The sequence below is a fragment of the Astatotilapia calliptera genome, chromosome 15, assembly GCF_900246225.1.
Source record: "Astatotilapia calliptera chromosome 15, fAstCal1.2, whole genome shotgun sequence".
Taxonomy (NCBI): domain Eukaryota; kingdom Metazoa; phylum Chordata; class Actinopteri; order Cichliformes; family Cichlidae; genus Astatotilapia; species Astatotilapia calliptera.
The window spans coordinates 404,341-419,133 of NC_039316.1; positions in this window are offsets into that span (position 1 = coordinate 404,341).

The window sequence follows — 14,793 nt, forward strand, 5'->3', positions numbered from 1 at the left end:
ATAATCAATTACATTCCACTGCCGCGTTTGCCCAATTCAAGTCGGCATCAAAGGCGGGTTGGGCTGAAGAAGATGAATTTGAATAAGAGCTTTGATTTTCGCATGATTTTTGCCGTTTTCGGAGCGCTTCTTAAAGAGCAACTTTGTTTACGTCGTCACGAGCTTCCCTCTCCCTTCAGCCATGTTGTGTGCTCATTCTATCAAACACTGCCTAAACTGTCAACTGAAATTTCATACCGTCAGACTCCGACAGCTTTAAACTCCCCACCTTGCATCCTGGCCCAAATCTCAGTTACTCAGTATATTATTTAGAAACAGTGGAAGGAAGATCACCTGATGAACTTCTGCCCATCATAATTCATCATCCACTGTCACAACCAATCTCTCTTTCATGGTCTGCCTGTGAAACAGAGTCTGACCTGCAGCACGTTATTTTTCTAGCTTTACAAAAAACACATTATTCCTTAAACACCGGTGGTAAAGTCATCCCCTCTCTGCTGTGATACTGCTAGAGACTGTTTTCCATAGTCTGAAGGAAACTGTAATTTCTCTAAGAATATAGCAAGTGCTCTGCTGCCTCCCACTACTTGTCACAAACTGCTGTATTGATTTTTGCACGCTGCAAAACTACAGTAACTCTCCCGATCTACAAGAATAACATCACATCTTTGCCTGGAGTGTTGTGTTCTAAAGATGCCAACATGTTATGTTCCCAGTGTTTAGAGAGAGTCAAAGCTGCAACCAGCTTTTTGAGAAAGTGGAGGCGAAACGAATAACACCGAAAAAGTCAGAGTGTCTTCGGTTCTGCTAAATTAGTCAGACGTGCATTAAATGCACTCTGATAATCAGACTGAAGTATCATTGTTTTGCCCTAACTGCCCTGTACTTAATGATGTCTTTATCTTGCCGACGTAATTTTCAATTGACACGCAAGCTGCGCAGCAACTGCTTAAAGCAGTCGCAACAACTTTCTCGTTATGAGTGAAGAAATACGACGTTTACCAGTTTTAAAGACAACTCAAAGCGTTTGACTTAAAACGTGTCAGTCTCAGGTCATGGAAGCTGAAGTAAAGCAGATCATGAGGTTGTGAAAATCCAGGGTGGTGTGTGGGCATATCCAGAAACCCTTAACTGACTTAATTTAAAATGTTTATATAACCATGATCCTTTATTTTAACCGCACTATTTATGCTGCTGTTTCCAAGTATGGGGGCATAAAACTTTGTTGTATGTAACTGTTGCCCAGAAAGACCCGTGTAAACATATTCTCATTTGACCTATCAGTGGAACAACAATGCAACTTAAAAAAAAAAAAGAATAAAACTTTTTGTGCCTTTTGTAAACTTTGGTAAGTTTTCATACTAAAGCTTGGTTAGAGTATGGGATTGTTAGGCCCCAGTCACACGGACCTAGAGACCAATAACTAGGAAAGAAATATGTATTAGTTGCTGTGGTCACCTGTAGTTTGCAGATAAAACACCAACTTTTCTCCAAAAACTCATCAGCTAAACATTAAGCAGCAGTAAAAACTGTGAAAGTACGATCACCTGCAAAGTAAAAGTTGTGCATTAGCGCTGCAGCCAACACGTTTCAAAAGGCGCATCGCTTATTGTGAAGGCAAACAGTCTCTGTTTCCATTTTGTATCACACTTTTCACTCTTCCAGTACTGCTTTTTGTGCAAATTATGGGAGACGGCAGCGATCACAAGGAGGTTTTTGGTGCAGCACAGTCTAGCACACAAACACAGGATGCACAGCGAATAGCAGTAAGACCCCAGCACAGAACAAAACAGGTACGATATTAGGTCAGACTGAGTGCAAAGGAAGAAACTGGGTTGCAAAGTGGCTTGCAGGCGCAATCAAATGTATGAAGGCAAAAGTATTTTAAAGAGCGTACCCTTTGGAACTGGATGTGTAGAAGGATAATAGTTGAGTTAAGAATTATACAGACAGCAGCTGTTATTTCCACAGATGTTTGCAATCTAAACATAAATATACGTATTTGAGCGCAGTTACTGAAATGACAGATGATTACATTGTTGAAGAAAGACTTTTTTAAAGGGTTTGAGGGCTCTTATGTTTTTTTATCTGGTCAAGTTTAAGTTTCAGTGTCATTAATTGCACATATGATTCAGGATGGAGACGTCATCACCTGGAAGTGCCAGTGAACATACAGTGAGTATGGTTCTCCATGTTTACAAGCATCTTTCAGGAAACAGGGCTGCTACACGCAGCTTCATCTTATGTGATGTGATGATGGCAGACAGATTATTTAGTTGCTTGAGCGTTTTTTGAATATAGGCTGGACTGCAAAGTGAACATCAACATCTCCACTTGCCTTTCCTTTCATACATCAGTGGCATACTAATCAGAGCTTGGTCTCAGATCTGCAAATCACTGCCTGCATCTCAAAGTTTGCAGAATGATTTTGTTGAGTGGTAATGAAATGGTCATTGAGGCTGGATGTAAGACCAGGCTAATTATGCATGTATGTGTCAAAAAATGAAACATGACTCGATGAGGAGAAAAGTAATGATGGCTTTTAGTTTTGACTCAGAGTGGGGGTTTTGTTTTTTGTGTCTTCCTATTGCATGAAAAATCGAAGACAAGCTGAGAGCCATAAAATTTCAGGCAGAGGGAGGGAAAAGGGATGTGGGGGTGTATTGTAAACAACTCCTACCCTCGGCACTGCATGTGGTGGTTCACAAGAAAAAACCTCATCACATTCACAGATGGCTGCACAATCCAAGGCAAATGTCAGAAGGACTCGCATGACAGCTAGAGCACCTGTGGAAAAGAACAGCGCAGCGAGCACGATGGATTTACAGATGGTTGTATGTGCGGGGAGATGATGGAAAGCCCATCACAAATGTCTCTGTATCATCTTATTTTCAGGGACATTAAATCAAACAATTTGAAGCAGCCGCAGATGATGCTCTCCCATTTGGTCAGGATGTTTATGTTTGTTGTAATAAAGTATAGACAGATCCAAAACAAGCATTTGCCTCTTTGAGATTAATTCAGAAATCAAACTGTGCCAGAAAATACTCGACATAGGCAGAGGAATAATGAGATCTGGATATATAAAAATTAGCTTACAGTGCACTCAGATGAACAAACTATAAAATAAAAAATGGAAATGCAAGCAGCAACATTCATATTCCCAAGATTTCTACTAAAGGTCACTTCCAACTAAATATAAATTAGCAACGATTTCCTCTTCCATTTTTCCCTCTGATTATTTCACAGTTTTCTCCCTTGGGATGATTTGAATGACAAAGCTCTGCAGAGCTTTGAGGCTAAAGGCATAAGAGTTCTCACAAAGCAGCATTCTCCCCCATCCCATTCCCATCCAATACATATGCTAATACTTCAAGTCACAGTTGGTCGAATAACTTACAGTATAAAACATTTTACTGTTAAATTTATTCCAACTGGCAGTTCAAAAATGTATCCGGACACCACCGATGGGCGAAATAGAACAAGTATCCTAGAAAGTCGTCCTGCTTTTGAAGCTTGAGCCCCTCCGGGGAAGCAGGCAGGGATCAAAAATGGGCTTTAAAAAAAGAAATAAAATCAACTACCTTAGACTGACTTAGATAACATAATGTAGTGTTTTGCAGGGAGACTTTGAGACTGTCTTCTGTAGAACTGCTGAACAGAATACAAAGAATAAAATAAAAAAAACAGCACGCAATCACAATATACAGAAAAGTTCAATAAAAAGCATGAAATAAGAAGAAAATCTACTTTATACTTTCTGACTGTTGTGTTGAGCTATAGGTGTCATTTTCATGGTGGCATTTCATAAAGTCCCTCCTACGTCTGCTCTCCAGATAAGGAAAATATTATGTCTGTGCACATCTACAAGCAGCTGGGCTGTCCTTGTGGCCCAGTTTAGAGCCAAAACACCCAGTAAGTTGACCTCAGTCAGCAGACAGAGGTCACTGTACTTCTAACAGCTCCACAGAGGCTAACCTGGTCAAATTTGACCGTAGAACTGAAGAAACTTCTCAGATGAGACGTGAAACATCTTCAAGCAACTTGAAGAAGTCCAGACACCTTTCTTTCCAAGCTCTTTGAATACAGTGGAACACTATCAGTCGTGGATTGGTCTCCCCAGAGCCCGGACCTCAACGTTACTGAAGCAGCGTGGGATCATCCTGACAGAGCAAAGTGCAACCGACATCCAAAGACGAGCTTTCAACGTCCTTCAAGAAGCCTGAGAACTGCTCCTGAGGACTTAAAGAAACGACCATAAAGCTTGACTAAGAGAACTCCGACTGTGTTGAAGGTAGTCATACCAAATATTGATTTGAAGCTTGGTGTAATTGTATCCTCTGTTTATGCCTTATTTACTGTATTTTCATGTCTGTTTCAATAAATTGTTGCATCAATTTCCATTTTCTAAGCAAACTATAAAGAAACGAGTCATAGTTTGAATTGTTTGCACAGTAACTGTATTCTTTGCTCTTTCCTGCTTTGTTGCGACACATGCCGCTGCTCTCAGAAACATATTTAATGCAATGGAAAATTTTGAAACAAGAAAACGTTTCACTCATTTGTTTTTCAGATAAACAGCAACATAACGGTCCTTGTTCATTTTAAACACATTACACGCACAGATAAAAGCTTGTTCTTCTAATGTTTCATCAGTGCACGAGCCTCACGCTTTTGTCTTTGTGCGTCATCAAGCACCTCTCCCTGTTTCAGACAGATAAAACCACTTAAAATAATAAGTTATTAATGTGTACGTGTACTTTGAACATAGACTAACAATAAAAAATAAAGATGCCCAGAGGATGCGAGAAGTGATTTCTAATTGAAAACATTAACATATCAAAGTGTTTAAACTCGATCGCTCAAAGCAATTCAACAAACACCTCTGGCATAATGATGTTGATATACGGTATTATAGGTTAACAGGCAGACACGATTGTATCCAGGCTGAGCTGTGAATGCGATGTTCAAAGAATTGGATAATGTGCACTTAAAAAGGCTTTGATGATGATACAAATAAATAAATAAAGCTTTCTGTTCCAACCTTGTTTATTTGCTTTTGTTTTCATTCAGCATCTGTTTCCACAACTGCTAAAGAAAAGGCGATGGTGCACTGCTGTGGAGCTTTCTGCCCGGCTTGCTGATTATCATATTTACTTTAAAAGAGGTTTGCTACATTTGGCTTTTTTAAAAGAGTAATCCAATTATGACACATGCTGTGGGTGTGCTTGTGAAACTTTGTATGTGCTGCGATGAATCCTCGTCTGTATTGCACAAGGGAAGAGAGGCGCGATCCCCCTACAGACCCTGAGAGCAACGGATCAACGCACAATCAACATGGGTACAAGTGTTACTACTCATTTCCCTTTACATTCATACTACACACTCCCTACTATGGATGGGTACCGGTATCCGGTGCCATTCTGACATAAACGGCAGTAACCAGACCGAAAAGCAGCGCACATTTTGGTGCTTTATTTTTCCTGAGATGTCATACACTTCGGATTCCAGCCAATCATTTTACCTTTGCAAGCGTAGTAGGCGGGCCCAGGTACGTACGTTCTTTTAGAGCAGAGCTACAGATTAAAAATGTCCAAGGCGAAGCTGTCAAAGTCTGGCTGTACTTCACAGCAAAAGATGCAAACTCAGCAGCAACAAGTGCTTTAAGCTGATACTGTGATACTGTCAAAGGAGGAAACACCTCAAATCTGATGAAACACCTGGCGACGCATAGCATTTTGTTAAAAGCCGAGAAATGCGCCGTATTTGATAGCTTGCTGCGAGACCTCACACCGAGCACATCTACTGCAGTGTGGTGCCTGTTATTGGACCGGAGTTAGCAACATCCCCCAGAAACCCAAAGAGGAGAGTCCTGGCCCCTAGCCCTGCCAGTGTAGCAGAAATGATGAGGATGATGATGCAGCAGCAGCCGTTCTTCTCTGCGTGAGTAGCTTCATGTTGTTCGTGTGTAATTTACGTTGAGTAGGCTAACCACGTTATTACATTAATGCATGTAAGGTGAACTAGCAAACACCATCATAGCTACATGCGGCTGTTTTCTTGTTTGATGGCAGATACTCCCTTCACCCTGGCCAAAAAGGCTAAAATGACCAAAGAAAAAGTGGAAAACAGCTAAACATGAGAGGTTTAGGACAAAGTTTGTGTTTTTTCCATTGTTTAAGCACTGCTTCCAGCCAAGAGTGATGCCATATATGCCCCATAGCTGCAGAAAAGGCTAACATTGTTATCTTTTTACAAAAAACAGCTGAACATGAGAGGTTTTTGGACCAATTTTGTGTTCTCCATTCTTTAAGCACCGGTTTGAGCACCGTTTGAGCACCGGCACCGTTTCAAAAGTACCGGTTTGGTACTGGTATCGGATAAAACCTAATCAATACCCATCGCTACTCCCTACAGCAACACACTCAAACAAAAACCCCAACAACACAACAACACGGCATCAACAAGTCATGCCACGAAATATAAGGAACAGAAAAGCACAACCCGGAAAGGAATCAAATTTCTGATCCACAGCAGCAGCAGCAGCATCAGCCTGCCCTGAGGGTGTTACAATAATCTGGATCAAATTGAGGAGATCGGACCAGCCGTGCGAGATGAGGCTGCATCAGTTCAAACATATGGACCTGGTGCAGGCTGACAGACTGGAGTCCTAATTATACAAGCATCTCATAGAGACTGGGCTGCTCTCTGCAAGGAAAAACAGCCAATTAAAAATCAGCAGACAGAGCAAAGGGCCATTTTTATTTATTTATGTGTTTGTTTGTTTGTTTGTTTATTAATGCATGAAGGCATTAAAATATAACTGCAATCTCAGACAAATATTAACTAGAGACCATCTACTCATGGGCTCGCACTGGCTGTGATGCCAGCGAGTGTTAGACCACACCCACACCATGTGAAAATATTACACACACACTTTATGTGTGTGTGTGTGTGTGTGTGTGTGTGTGTGTGTGTGTGTGTGTGTGTGTGTGTGTGTGTGTGTGTGTGTTAGGAGGTGGGTAATGTGCCCACTGACTGTCTGACCTGCTTCCAGTGTCCTGTACTCAGAGCTCGCAGGGTTACTGGACCGTCGTAGAACTGAACTTGTCAGGCTTCCTGATTGTATCTGGAATATTTGCAGAGCTGTCTTATCCACAAACACACAGACGGAGCGACAGTCACATCTGCCAGAGGTCTTGAAACCACAATGGGGGTTCTAGCTACATTATGAGGCTTTCTTAACACATCTTGCCGTGATAGCAAACACACACAGAAAGATAAATCTATGATGTGATTTATATAGAATGAACATCCATCAATGCAATTTCTTCCACTTATCCAATTCAGGATTTCCTGGGGGAGGGGGGGGCTTTGGCTACGTGGAGTTAAACAGTCTGTGTGGATGGCAGTAAAGGAACTACTGGCTGAATTACCACAAGCGGATCAAACATAGATGACACCTTTCCTTTTTAGTAACTTTGTGAATACTAGCGGGACTTGGGTTAGTTACCTGCAGACTGGACAGGAAGTCCTATTGTTTTCCTCAGACGACAGCTGATGAGTTCACAGCTATAGTCCGTACTGCTGTTCGTCATCTCCTTATGCTCCTCTTTTCCCTCCCTCAGCTGCTCACAAGCACATGGATTCCCCTGCTGGAGCCTAGTTGTCATGGAGGCCTCTTCCTGCTACAAGAAGGTTTTTCCTCACCAGATCTTGTTCATAGGGAATTAATGGATCCATGGTTCTCTCGGTATAAAGTTCATATCTATGATATGCACTACAATGATTTAGTATTGCTCTCTTACAATATTGGGGGATGAAAAGAATGATTTAACAGGGCTCAGGTATCCTTACCCACACGCATGTCTCACCAGAAACTCTAAATCCTCCTCTTCCATCATGCAACTTGATAGTGTTTGTCACTCAACCCCTCCAGTCTATTCTACACCCATCTTTTTCAAACTGCACCAGTTTTATCATTTTGTCTCCTGATTACATCACTATGACATCATCACAGTGATTTTGTCAGACTTGACAAAGCTCCTTCAGAGCCGTAGAGGACATTATGTAACTGTTCAAATGAAACGTGGGAAAGGGATTTTGATGTTTATTACCAGAGGACTGTCTCCTTAATGTGACATTAAAACTTCCTGCTACCTGTAAGAAGTATTCAAATGCTAATTGACGCCACTCTTTTGAACTACTTTTACCTGGTGTTCTGATCCAAGCGCTGTCATTTTTATCTTTGATCTGCTGCGTTAGGCTCTCATTCCCTCTCCAAGGATTTTCAAGGTTAGTTCACACGCAGCTTCTCGAGAATACACACGATCTTAACAAAGCCAGTTTCACCAGTATTTCAGCCTTAAGCCATTTCAGGTGAGAACTCCCTATCCCGTTCAAAGGCTTTTGGGCTTGTCAGTAATATTGATTGTTTTCTCTCGTTGCACAGGCTTTGCATTAAATGTTGTGAAATTTGCAGAAGCAGTTATGCACAGAGCAGAGAAACCACCGGGGTAAACTTTGTGAAGATGCTATAGGCTTGAATGAAATAGAAAAAGACATGAATTTTATGAAGCATTGATCGGCTAATTTGTGCCCCTCGTGTGGGAGGGTTCGCTGGATATGTGTTAAATTTAGTTTTTTGTAATTACAGTCTGCTGAATTTTACTCACACTTCACACAGACCAGGGGCAGCATTTAATCCATGTTAAGGTGTTTTCAGATGCCTGCTTCCTTCTTCTGTTCCTTCTGCTTTTTGGCTGCTCCCTTTAGGGCTCACCTGCTTCAATCTCATCCCATCCCTGGCAGGGGCGGAGCCAGAAAAATGTTCTTATGGTGCTATGGAAAACAAATGGGATGGCAAAATCAAAGCCTTTTTAAAATAAGTATCAAATTGTTACATTCTTACATTTACACACAATCCACAGTAATTTTTCATCATTTATTGGGTTAAGCTTCTGGAGTCCAGGGTGGAACTGGCCATTTCTGACTACTTTTATTTTCATCTTCAATTTGTTTGTCACAATAAGATGCCGCACTATTTTTGATTGATTCATTTTTCACATCTCAAAACACTGTAGCTCTCTCTCTCTCCCACTTGCTTATTCCCTCCACCGTCACTCCCAAAACTTCCCCCTCATCCTAAACAACCAAATGTCACGTGCTGCCATATAACTTTTTTATTGGTCGACATGGTGATTTTTCCACCAATAGGAAAGGAGTGGCATTTTGTAATTTCTTTTTTTGTGCTGTCCTTGAAAATGCAGTTTTACGGTTTCTTCCTGCACTAAACACGACGACAGCGTTCAGAAAAAAGCATCGCTTATATTTTTTTTTACATAAATCTGGTTTTATTGGCCTATTAACAAAATCTTCAAACTGGCATACAGTTTGAATTTCAAACCTTAAATCGGTCATGTGATTTGGAGGCGCCGACGTGCCCGTTGACCCAGAGGGTTAATAACACTCACCTTCATTCCACCTCCAGAGTGTACCAATCAACCACCAGTGTTAAAATCTAAAACACAGGTGTGCTCTGGCATCATAAGCATCCATTGTTACTGACAACAAGAAATAAAGCCAGTCCACACTATGGGCTGAACCATCTCACTGTAGCATGCTCAAAGTGTTAATGCTGGCTTTTTTTTTTTTAAACAAACAACGCTGTCACATGCAAAACTAGGGTGGCAAGAGATCATTTCAGGGTGGCACATGGCCCCCACGCCACCCCTGTAGATCCCCCCGATCCCGGGCATCTTCCTCTGTCACATCAATGCTCTGCATGTCCTACTTCATTCATGAATCTTCCTGTCCTCTTTTCCTTCTACCTGGCAGCTCCATCTTCAACATCGTTTGCCGAGTATATCCAGCCTCCCTCCTCTGCACGTCCAAACCATGTCAGCTTCGCCTGACTTTGTCTTTAAACCGTTCAACTGTCATGCTCATTTCTAATCCTCACTTCGCATCTCTTGTTTACCGTCTGTTGCTTTGGATGGTTGAACCCACCTATTTAATTCGCGACCTCTTCCCCCATGTTCACCTTTCCACCTGTCTCCCTGTCATTCACACACACTCACATGTATTCCGTCTTACTGTTCCCGTTGAATTTCATTCCTCTTCTCTCCAGAGCATACCTCCGCCTCTCCACACTCTGTACCACCGGCTCCCTACTCTCACTACAGATCTGCAAACATCAGAGTCCACGGAGACTCTTGCCTGACCTCATCTGTCAGCCTGTCCATCACCAGTGCAAACAAAACAGGACTCAGAGCAGATCCGGTTTTTTCTTTCTTTTTTGTTGTTGTGCCAAACACATTTACTTAACAAAGAGGAGCACTGCTGACTCTTTACAGGGTCATCTTGTTAGTATTTTCTTTTTTGTTTGTATTTTATTATTACATTCATCTGTGTGGTTATACAAAGCCGAAATTGACAGGGAAATCCCGCACCACCCTCCATGACCATGTCCCACAGAGACCTGGTTCGGCAATCCCCAAACCCACCCAGGCTCAGCCCCCCCCCACACACACACACACACACCAAGGCAAACAAAGTAAGATTCACAAAGACACACATCCATCCATATCAGCCCACCTCCTGCAGATGTGCATCACTGCTACACATCTGCAAATCACTTTGCAACTCACCTCCAACTATTGTGTCTGACCGACAGGCTTGTTGTGCTTCTGCGTCTGCTAGGTTAGGTCTGAGGGACCTACGGTTTGTGGACAGAAAGTGAACATGGACTTACAGAACCTCAAAAAAAGGATGACTACCTGTCCGTGCTGTCTGCAGTCGTCTGTATCTACAACAGACAGCTGTTGTCTGCTCTGTTTTGTGCTGTGGTGTTGCTGCTGCTCTCCCAACCTCTGGCTATTCATGTGTACATACAAAGGGCAGGGAGGTCCCCAAACAGACCTGCCAAAATAAATTACTACAAATGGAAATAACAAACATCAGAAGAAGGAAAAGGCAAACTCACGGGGACAGAACTTGAACTCAAAAGCACAGCTTTAATTGCTGGAAAACTAGAACACAGGCAATACAAAACTAAACTGGGAAAGCTAATCATAAAGTATACCAGGAGACACAGGGAGAATCACACACAGCATGAGGGAGACTACAACACTGACAAAGAGAAACACACGGCTTAAATACACTGGGAAGTAACGAGGGGAATGAGACACAGAAGGAGAGCACAGCTGGGAGAAATCAGGACTGACGAGACAAGCAAAGCAGGATGCATTCACATAAGACACGGACCATCAAAGTAAAACAGGAAGTATCACACAGAGACGCGAACTTGACACAGTGGAGACAGCAACTAAGAAACACAGAGACATAAACCATAAGGCAGAGGTCTAAGAACCAAAATACACAGGGAAATACTCAGCTTGGAACACAAGAGACTAGACTAGAGGGAGTAACAAAAGACCAACCATGAGAACATAATGCACAATGCAGAGGGACAGAAAACAAGAAACTCAAACATGCAAAGACACAATTACACAGAACAGAGGGGGCACAGAGAGAAATGAAGGGCAAGGGATCAAAACTAGAAACCATAGAATAAATCACACACAAGTACAATAATACAAAAATCACAAAGAACTAAAAACGCTGGGTCAGGAGACCCAGGACCGTGACACATTATTTCAGCAGTTATTACTTTATCCCTAAAGAAGACCTCAAGAAATGCAAAAAAGGACATTTTTGCATTCCACACCTGCAGTTCCTCTAGTGGCCACTTGAGGCTGGCTCAAATAAAGGGCAAAACATAAATTCCCATGTTAGGCTGGCCAACTGTACAGCATTTAGAAGCATGTGTGCAATATCAGAGGTCAGAGTATCAGAGGTCAACCTGAAGCAGTGAATGACAGTGACTTCCAAGTTCAGAGATTCCTGGAATTGGGCATTACGCCCCACCTGTGCTGACATAAATCACTGAACTGGACCAATCCACCATGTTTTTACTTGGAGCATTTTCATTGATGGTCTGACAAAAACAAACACAAACAAAATCCTTGCTATGGTACAAAGTTTATTAGTTTAACTATTTAGCACTAATTATACAACATGAGTGTGTCTGTTGAAGCTCGCTGGTGTTAGCTGATAGCACTCCATCATGGCACGGCATTAAAATGCAGTTAAAACCAAAGGACGACACATCAGTACCCCCATCCATCTGAAAATAATCAGCTAATAAAAAGTCTCATTTCTTCCTGTTTTGCGACGTTATCCAAAACACAGAAGCCACATTTTTAAGTGAACTAGTTGCAGACACTAAAGTGGAGAGTACACTCATGAAGAAATGAGAAAATATTCAGAGGCAGACTAACAGATATTTGATGTCGATTTACTAGATTTGTTTTCAACCACAAGCAGCAGCTGGATGCAAAAGGCTGTTTACTTAAACAGCCTTTGTTCTATAAATCAGTCATGAAAAACCATTATTGCATATTTTACCCCAAACAGCTGAACTGTTCTTAGATCTTATTTACAGCGTAGCATTTGCAGCGCATGCTTGGTAGACGACTGCTCACTCTGTCAGCATATGTGTCAATGAATGTGTGTGTGTATATTTGCTGGACTGAGTGGGGGGTGTTTGTGTTTAACCTGAAATTATGGTGGTTACCAATCCTGTGCTGTGGTTATTCCCACTCTGTCACAAAGGCTAGCCAAGCAAAAGGGTTATCTTGCTCTTTTTCAACTTTATCTCCTCAGCCATATTGTGCCTCCAGTCCAATCCCTGCCTTTTAAAGTCTCTGGTCTCACTTTTTCTTCCTTTTCGTGACAGATTGAAAAAAATGAATTACTCTTTGTTCTTCACCTGGGGGAATTCTGAAAAGCAGTCACTCTATTTTCAGCAGGTGACTCTCATTCTGCATGGCTTAGAAGCTGGCACAATGAATACCAAAATCTGACAGTAGACAATAAATTAGAGTAGAGGCAAATGTAAACATAATTAAATGCGTCCTGTGGGCCCCGAAGCCTGGTGCACTCCAGCGTTCATGGACATTAATGCAGCCTGCCTTCTTGATTTGGACTCAAATTGATCATTTTATGCACAAAATGTGTGCTATTAAAGCATACCTAAGGGATGGAGCTGTCGCCGAATGTCCGCCCCGCATTCACATCCAACTGGAGGCAGAATCTTGGAAACCATGACTGCCTTAAAAGGAAGAGGAGGAAGTGGGAGAAAATGAAAGTGGAAGACAGCAAGGCTGTTAATAATTAATTCAGCAGAGTTTTGGTCCTAGGAGGCCAGAGGAAAATATATTGATGTTAGAAAAATGCTAATTAAAGAAAGGCGCACACTTTGGTTTGGAAGGCATCCGTCTGCCCAGGCAGTTTGAAATCTCACTGCTGCCTGGGCTAATGGTGCTAGTTATGCCTTTGGGGAAACACGGCATGAAACACAGAGGCGGGTGCTAATGAGTCTTGCGGACCTCTCCGGCACACAGGATGAATGGGAACGATGGAGAGAACACACTGAAAGGGAAGAAGGAGCCGCTCTTGGTGGAAGATGATTCATATTCTTTGGAAATTTCGTGGCAAACGAGGGAAGAGGGATCCTTCGGTGGGTAAAACTGGATTGACATGCACCCCACAGACTCTCTGCTGGCAGCCAATATCGAGACGCACTGCAAAGAGATCAACAGAGAGCGCGCGATGATCAACATATCTACACTATTTGGTTTCACACAGCATGAGAAAGACAGAGGAAGCAAGGGGGGGGGATAAAGACCACAGTGATACAGAAACAATCAAAGTACTTGTTTATCCACATCTATGCCCCGGTCCCCCCAGGTGTGTGGTCAGAGTATATACCCTAACAAGAAACAGTCTATAATCATGGTCGTTTGGGCCGTTTCTCATGGATTTTACTGGGCTGAGTCCAAATATGGTAATCATAATAGCTGATTGGCTATTTATACATATTTATAATCATTAACTGTTAGCTTATGTCGTCTTATCTGTTTATGGTGACTTCATGTGATAATATTGGGCCTCGTTCGCTAATATATTTGTGGAAACGTTCTTACCCTCAGCACACAAAATCCCCATCAGATTAATGACATGTGCACACCGGCCAATTTCTTCCCACAGTGCATGTGTTGAATCAGTGAATCAGGCTCATTCCAGATTCTGCCTGCAGTCTGCACGCTACCTGCATACCTCCACAGCCCCTTTACACCATACAGAGGGGGAAACTATTTGAGCCCCTGCCGAGTTTGTAAGTTTGCTCACTTACAAGCAAATGAACGGTCTCTAATTTCTCTGGTAGTTTAATTTTAATGGTGAGAGACAGGATACCAGATGAAAATCAAGAAGAAACGCATTACTTGAACGTCATAAATTGATTTGGATGTCATTGAGTGAAAGAAGTTCTTGATGCTCTACAACCTGACTCCTGCAGATTGTCATTGAGTTTGGCTGTGAGCCGCATGAGCGCGCAGCCAAACTCAATGACATGCAAATGACTTTATAACTTTTATGTAATGTTTTTTTCTGGAGTTTTGATTGATATTCTGTCTCTCTCCATTAAAATGAATTCACCAAAATAATTTAGAGACTGTTCATTTCTTTGTGAGTCAGCAAACTTACAAATTCAGCAGAGGATCAAATAATTATTTCCCCTCATTGTGTAAGCAATGATGTTTACCCCGAGGACAAGCAGCGAGAACGCTGCACCGCTAAGGTAAAAAGGCAGGAGAAGCTCCGACTTTAGTCTCACTGCAGCAATGAAGCCCTGAACAACAAAGCTCAGGCGCAATTCTCTCCGTGCAG